Source organism: Acanthochromis polyacanthus, chromosome 17 (genome assembly GCF_021347895.1).
Source record: "Acanthochromis polyacanthus isolate Apoly-LR-REF ecotype Palm Island chromosome 17, KAUST_Apoly_ChrSc, whole genome shotgun sequence".
NCBI classification, from domain to species: domain Eukaryota; kingdom Metazoa; phylum Chordata; class Actinopteri; family Pomacentridae; genus Acanthochromis; species Acanthochromis polyacanthus.
The window spans coordinates 23,997,758-24,005,844 of record NC_067129.1 but is presented as its reverse complement, the minus strand read 5'-3'; positions in this window follow the sequence as shown (position 1 = coordinate 24,005,844).

The following is an 8,087-nucleotide window of genomic DNA, read 5'->3' as shown; positions in this document are numbered from 1 at the left end:
ATGAGTCTTGATTTCACATTTAGACCATCCATCTGAGTTCTTCTCAGACTTTCACCTGTGAGTTCTTTAGAAATCCTGAACAAACTTTGATTCTCTTCACTGAACAGTAAAGTTTGTGGAGATCAGAAGGTAACGTTAGTTTGATCGATGCCTTCAACTACTAGTAGACTTTATCTGGAAAGCAGTTTTCTGAAATGGGTTCTCAGTAAATCTGTCCACAATCAAACCAAGGACATAGAAAGAGGAAATGTTTGTCTTCATTTCAGACTAGAAAACGCTTTAAAACCTTTATCTGTTTTTCCTCTTTTTTATTGTTTTATTGTCTCTTCTGTTTCATTTGATCTTCTGAAGTCTAACTGGTGTCTTTTCAGATGTTTTGTCTTTAGTTTGATTCTTCGTAAATGTTTAGTTTGCTCTTTTCTCACCTTTATTCTTTTCTAATGTCTGATGGGATTTTGAAATGTTTTGTCTTTTTAATGTTTGTCGTTTTTTCAAATGTTTTATTGGCTTGTTTGAAAAATTTCCTTTTCTTTCCCAGCGTTTAGTTTTTAAATTAAATCTTTAAGGTTTTTGTTTTTGAATGTTTAACCACCTTTTAATGTTTAATTTTCTTTTTAAATGCTTCATTGTATTTCTGTTAATTCCTATTTAAAGTTTCATTGTCTTTAAGATTTTGTTTAGCACCGTTCACACAGATGACAAAACTAAACAAGCAAAGAGAAAAAAAAAACTACGATTAAAACTCAAAAACACACTATAAAGATTTAACATGATAATAAAATATGCTGTGTTCAGGGAATGGAGGGAGTTTATTAAAGTCTTCTTGGGCTCACAGTGTAAATCATTTAAAACAGAAACTAGATATTCAGTCTAAGGAAACTGCAGAGCGAAAGAACCAACAATACCTCCTGTTTTCTCCTTTAATGAGTCGACTCTTCTTGTGCTTTCAGAGCACAGAACTACAGACTCCTCACAACCTGCTCAAACTCTTGGTACAGGACCTCACCACACGGGTCAAGAAGGTTTCCTTCTCATTTCTACTCTGAAGCTCACCTTCTCCTGCTCAAACTGCTAACAAATGCTTCTGCTGCTCTAAGGTCTGGTCTCTAGAACTTCCTAAAAACTCTCAAAGTCTCATCTGCTGCAGGTTGCTTTGTAGAACTGTGACAGAAAACCTCACTAAACCACATGGAGGGGCCTCAAGATAGTCGTCCAAATGAAACCGTACAAAAACCAAACTAGCACAACCCAAACACTAAAGTCTCCTGCAGTCTACCACAGAACCTCTTTAAACAGAGAATCAGGACAGGAACTCCTACCTTCTGGACAACCAACGTTGGTTCACAAACAAGAATACAGAATGTGTCTGACCAAAAACCTCTAAAGACTCACTACAGCCAAGATAAAGACACAATCACCAAATCCACTAATCACTGCACCCATTAGCACCATGTGCTAACTGTGGCTAAAGAACCACATTTACCAAGACAGCTATCCAGTACAAAGCCCTAAAACACACCAAGAATCATCTTTAGTTCAGCTGAAAAAATTAGTTTTTGTGTTTTTATTGACCAAACTTTTCAGGAAGTAGATGAAGAATAATTAAAGCTCTCATGTAGAAGTCCAACTTTTTTTTGATCCTTGTGGAGAGTTTAATCTTAGAGTTTGTAAAGCTGGTGAGTTTTTAGATTCACATGGATTGTTTTGACATTTAATAACCGAGTCCTGAAATAAAATTACAGTTGTGGATTTCTGTCATTTAGTCTGGACTAAACAAATAACAGCAGCATAAATCTCAAATGTCATTATGAGGAGGTTTACAAAACAAGCCTTTGATGGGCGAGCTAAACCAACGTTACTTTATTTCCATCCCATATGAAGAATGCAAAAGAGGAGGTGCTCTAGGAAATAGACGGTGCCAGACCCCCCCGGCCTGTTCGATGGCTACGTCTGGACCATGGACCTGCAACACAAGAACATCTGCTCACTGTGAAAGATTATTGAGAGCAGCTTTTGTGATTTCTGTGCAGAACACTATGATGTTTGCTGAGCTGTGCACTATTAAATGACTTAAGAATATGGAGTATTGTTACTGTTTATTATTGTTCTCAGGTTTACTATTAAATGTATAGAGTCCTACTTACTGTATTTTAAAATTTACATTCCTGCACAGAACATTTGGGATTATTTTACTACAGATCAAGGGTACAGATTGTTGTTGTTCACTGTGTATTGGGTAGTACTCATTTTGATTCAGACTGATTAGCATACAGAACCCTATGATGTTTCTGGTTTACAGCTGAGAACTAGTTACTAAAAGTACAGAATATTATTTCTTATTTTAGGTGTGATAATTGTCAGTAAACATTCTAAGAAGTGGAAATTGACAGGGTTGTATATAGTGCTGTTCTTGCACAATATTTGTCACTTAATTGCCCTCAGGATTCTGTCGTTGAGCTTACTAGTTTTACATAACAGGCAGATGTTGCAGCTAATGATGTTGTAATTCCCAAAAATAAGGAAATAAGTCCATCATAATTTGAATGTTAACAGCTTAAAATGAAAAGGTCATATAGAGCTTTCCTATTGGGTTAAAGAACCAAAAAAAAAGAAAAATATTTTAAACGTGAGAGGTCTGTAGCAGCTTTCATTTTGTCTTACAACTTTTCGGTAGCACCCCAAAATATCTGTTGTACCCCCCTGTGCGCCCCCCCCCCCCCCCCACTAAATTAATCTGGATCCGCCCCTGGTCCCGTTGTTTACATTTTCAGATATAAGCATCGTTAACGATGTCTATAAGTTGGTTCAGGTTGTTCAGTCATTTTTTTAAGTTCTGCACTTTATTTTAATATTTACAATTATATCAAAAGTTATTTATTAAAAAAATGCTGCCAAAATGTTTTTTGAACCGTACTGAATTTATTTGGTTTGATAGTCAGTTATTGGTTACATGCAGACGCTAATAAAACTAGTAGGTTACATCAACATGTAGCTATCGCACTAATTCAGGTTTGACATTATGATGTTCTGGACCTTTGCTTTAATACATTTTCTCAGACTGGACCACTTTGACTTTTAGTTGAATACCCCTGCTCTACTGGATTGCAACTTTTTTTTCCAACTTGTCAACAAGTTTGTATAGGTCTCTAGGGATGTTTTTGAATTTTTGTTCTGAAAATCCGACCTCTCTGTCAGTTTTTTGTCATTCAAAATTAGTGCTTGACTCAGTCGACCGATAATGTTGTGGCGCAGTCTGTGCCAAAAAGCCAGAGCTGATTTTTTGCCCCATTCCACCCCTGAGCGTTACTATAATGCGTCTGTATCCTGTGCTTTGGTGTGCGGCTGTCCCTGTTGGCAGCCTGACAGAGCTGGACAGCTTTGGGTCAGCTGAGAGCAGATGTGACTCCTGGATGGCGACTGCCACTAAGCTGGACACACTCATCAGAGGTCAGGTCACAGTGGTGGAAACATTCTGGGAATCTCACGCATACGTCCAAACATCCAACAGAATATTTTTGAGATTTTTTTTTACTACGTCTAGCTTCATTTGTTTTTAAGTCAGTCTCAGTTCATTCATTAAACTTTAGCTCTGAGCATCATGTGTTTAATATTTAGCAGTTACTCCCATAAAAATAATCCCTACAAGCCATAAAAGGCTAAAACTGTAACTGTAGCTTCCTCTAAAATGAGCAGATCTCCAACTACCCTGTCTCGCTCATTGCAGCTCAGCACACCAGCTCACCCACGACTCTGCTCAAATACTGTAAAACTATTCTACAGCACACAGTGCCAAGTTGTAGTAATTCAGCAGAAGAGTGATGATGGAGAGAGCTCTACTCTGGAAGTTGACAGGATTGATTCCTTATGTTTGTTATCAGTGAATTCCTGGAAGTCTGAATCTGTGTTTTAGGACAGTCATGAGTACACGGAAGTTTGGAAAGGCTCTGCCATGAAGTGCTTATTTGCTCATAATGTGTCTTCTAGTAACTATCCATTCATCCATCACCGATACACCACTTAGTCCTCATTAGGGTCACGGTGTCTGGAGTTTGTCCCAGCTGACTTAAGGTGACATCAGTCTATCACAGGACTACACTCACATTCAAACTTATGGATTAACCTCAGCATGTTTTTGGACTGTGGGAGGAAGCCGGAGTATGCGGAGAAAACCCCTGCAAGTACAAGGAGAACATGCAACCTCCATGCAGAAAGATCCCAGGAAGGCCGGGTCGCTTACCAGGGATCTTCTAGCTGTGAGGTGACAGTGCTAACCACCAAGGGACTGTGCAGCCCCTTCTTGTAAATATGTTCTTGTTAAAGTTCTGTCAGTGCTACTTGTCCTGAAGGGGCAGTCACAGTCACCACATAAACTCCAACAGAGGATGCAAACAGTGCAGCAGCACGTTCTACACATTTTTGACACACATACAGCAAACGATGTATCAAATAGTCCGTTGATTTTAGTTCATTCTGGCTCATAATGAAGCCATAGCCATACCAAACTTGAAAGGATTTCCTCAAGTCTAGTTTTTTGAAGGTAAATTCCACTATGAAGGAATAAATGGAAGCCTGAGGATGTCTGGAAGACGTTCTACAGTTGCCTTAACATACAACAGACATTATGTAAAAGCATCATTTTAGCAATAAGAGTTGTATCTCAGATGTTGACATCCAAACAGTTTTACTTCCTAGGTAGATATAATGATTGTTCGGCCTGTGTTTCTTCCAAGTATCACTGAGCATTCTGTGTGGATGCATCATTTTTAGTGTTTTAAAACATCAGGTGACATCATGTCCCTCCAACATGACTCCAGAAGTAGTGGCATTAAAGATGCAAAGTTGGGCTCATCCAGACAATTTCATGTTTTCCATGAAACTCACACTTTTATTCAGTGTTAACATCATTGTACAAGGGTTTTCTAATCATCAGTTAGCCTTTCAACACCATTAACTAACACAATGTAGCATTGAACACAGGAGTGATGGTTGCTGGAAATGTTCCTCTGTACCCTTATGGAGATATTCTATTAAAAATCAGCCGTTTCCAGCTAGAATAGTCTTTACTACATTAACAATGTTCTAGACTGATTAATTTAATGTGGATTTTGCATTGAAAAAATATTTTCTTTCAAAAATAAGGACATTTCTAAGTGACCACCAACTTTTGAATGGCAGTGTAATTGTTGCACAAATTGGCACATTTTCATTTTGAGGTGTGTCCACATGTTTTTCTGGTTTCCTAAACAGAGACCGTTCTTTTTTCTTTTGACTCTTTTGACAACTCTAGTGGTCATATCATTTTACAAAAATACAGGCAAAACATCAGCAACGTGTACTGTAAATGGCCCTGTGACTGATATATTCTTATATGACTCATATTTGACATTATTAGATTGTTAAACTGATGCAGCAAGTTCTAAGCAGCATGTTACCATTACAGCGGTACCGGTGGAGGTGAAGGTACTTCAACTACTTTGTATACAGCTAATTAGTAAAGCTGTGTGGTTTGCAGTTCAGAGGTCAGGCTGCAGGGTCAGAGGGGTTATGAGATGATTAATGGAAGACGAAAGAAGCTCTGCAGCACAAACTGTATTTACTTTTTTTTTATCTCTCTCCAACCTTTGTTACATTTTATGAGCTTATCTGAATGTGAAACCTTGAACAGAAGCACAAGTACCTGGAAATTGTACTCAAACATTATAGCTGAGCTGAATGTCATCCTCTGTATATTTAAACTGTGCTTTAAAAATACTGATTAAGTAATAGGATGAACAAATCCTAAATCTGTCAAACTGCTTTAAGAAATAAGTAAGATATGCACTATCATTCAAAAGTTTGGTGTCACTTAAAAATGTCCTTATTTTTTGAAAGAAAAGCTTTTTTGCAATGAAGATAACATTAAATGAATCAGAAATACAGTCAAGACATTGTTAATGTGGTAAATGACTATTCTAGCTGGAAACAGCTGATTTTTAATGGAATATCTCCATAGGAGTGCAGAGGAACATTTCCAGCAACCATCACTCCTGTGTTCTAGTGGTGCATTGTGCTAGCTAATGGTGTTGAAAGACTAATTGATGATTAGAAAACAGTTGTGCAATTATTTTAGCACATGAATAAAAGTGTGAGTTTTCATGGAAAACATGGAATTGTCTGGATGACCCCAAACTTTTGAACGGTAGCGTAAATACACACTGTTACTAGCCACACTCTTTTAGGTCAATATGTTTAGAACCTTTAACCCTCTAAAAAAACAACACACTGGTTTCATTGATTTTGAATCTGTTTCCCATTTGAGAACTTTTGTTAACAGCCCTCTGATAAGTGAGTTTTTTAATTGTGTAAAAATGTTGCAAAATGGCACTAGCAGGGGTACGAAAATGTCCAGTGGGTATCAATGGGGATAACCCTTAACCCCATGGCTTCTATACAGTTGTGAGCAAACGTTTACATTCACTTTTCAAGACCGTGTACATCATAATAGTCTTACGTTTCCAGTCACTCCTATAACTCCTAATTGTTGGAACTGGAATCATGGAAACGCATGCATCTTTGTCATTAAAAAACATCATGCACTGTGGTTCTTTCATGCATTTATGATTGGTCTCAAAATAGCAATTTTAATTACTGGTTTTGCTGATGTAACAAAAGTTGTGTTCATCAAATTTTCTCAGTGGCATGACCTCTTAATAGCTGCTGCCTTCTTTGAGGAACACTCACTTGGAGCCTTTTCACAGCAGCCACAGATCCCCAAACCGTCTTCACTGATAATTGTAAGTGTACAGTGTTTTGGACAGCTGTGACACTGCCACAATCAGGAAGAAATCACAAATTATCACTTGCTGCTGAGAGACAATTGGTCAGGATGGTTCAGAGTCAACCACGAATCACCAAAAAATGAATGTACTCTGGAACACAGATGTCAGTGTCCACAGGCAAGCTTGTTTACATCGCCATGGACTGAGACTCTGTTGTGTGAGAAGGAAGCTCTTCCTCCGGAAACATCACCTTAAGGCTGAGCTGAAGTTTGCTGCTGATCCCCTTGACAAACAAAATGCCTTTTGAAGGAAAGTTCTGTGGATATTAAACAGAAAATGGAGCTCCTTGGCTACAATGTCCACAAACATGTCTGAAGGAGAGAAGGTGAAGCCTCCAAGAACACCAAACCTACCCACCAAGCATGGTGGTTTCAGTATTACACACGTGGACAAAATTGTTGGTACCCCTCAGTTAAAGAAGGAAAAACCCACAATTCTCACTGAAATCACTTGAAACTCACAAAAGTAACAATAAATAAAAATTTATTGAAAATTAAATAATCAAAAACAGCCATTACTTTTGAATTGTTGATTAACATAATTATTTTAAAAAACAAACTAATGAAACAGGCCAAAAATGATGGTACTTCTATAAAAGATTGAAAACTATTTGACCAGAGTGACATGATTAACTCAGGTGTGTCATTTAATTGACATCACAGGTGTTTCCAAACTCATAATCAGTCAGTCTGCCTATTTAAAGGGAGACAAGTAGTCACCCTGCTGTTTGGTGAAAAGGTGTGTACCACACTGAACATGGACAACAGAAAGCGAAGGAGAGAATTGTCCCAGGACATCCGAAAAAAAATGATAGACAAACATCTTAAAGGTAAAGGCTATAAGACCATCTCTAAACAGCTTGAAGTTCCTGTGACAACAGTGGCTCATATTATTCAGAAGTTCAAGACCCACGGGACAGTAGCCAACCTCCCTGGACGTGGCCGCAAGAGGAAAATTGATGACAAATTGAAGAGACGGATCGTTGGAATTGTATCCAAAGAGCCCAGAGCAACCTCCAAAGAAATTAAAGGTGAACTCCAAGGCCAAGGTACATCAGTGTCAGATCGCACCATTCGTCGTTGTTTGAGCCAAAGTGGACTTCATGGGAGACGACCAAGGAGGACACCACTGCTGAAAAAAACTCATAAAAAAGCCAGACTGGAATTTGCAAAAATGCATGTTGACAAGCCACAAAGCTTCTGGGAGAATGTCCTTTGGACAGATGAGACCAAACTGGAGCTTTTTGGTAAGGCACATCAACTCTATGTT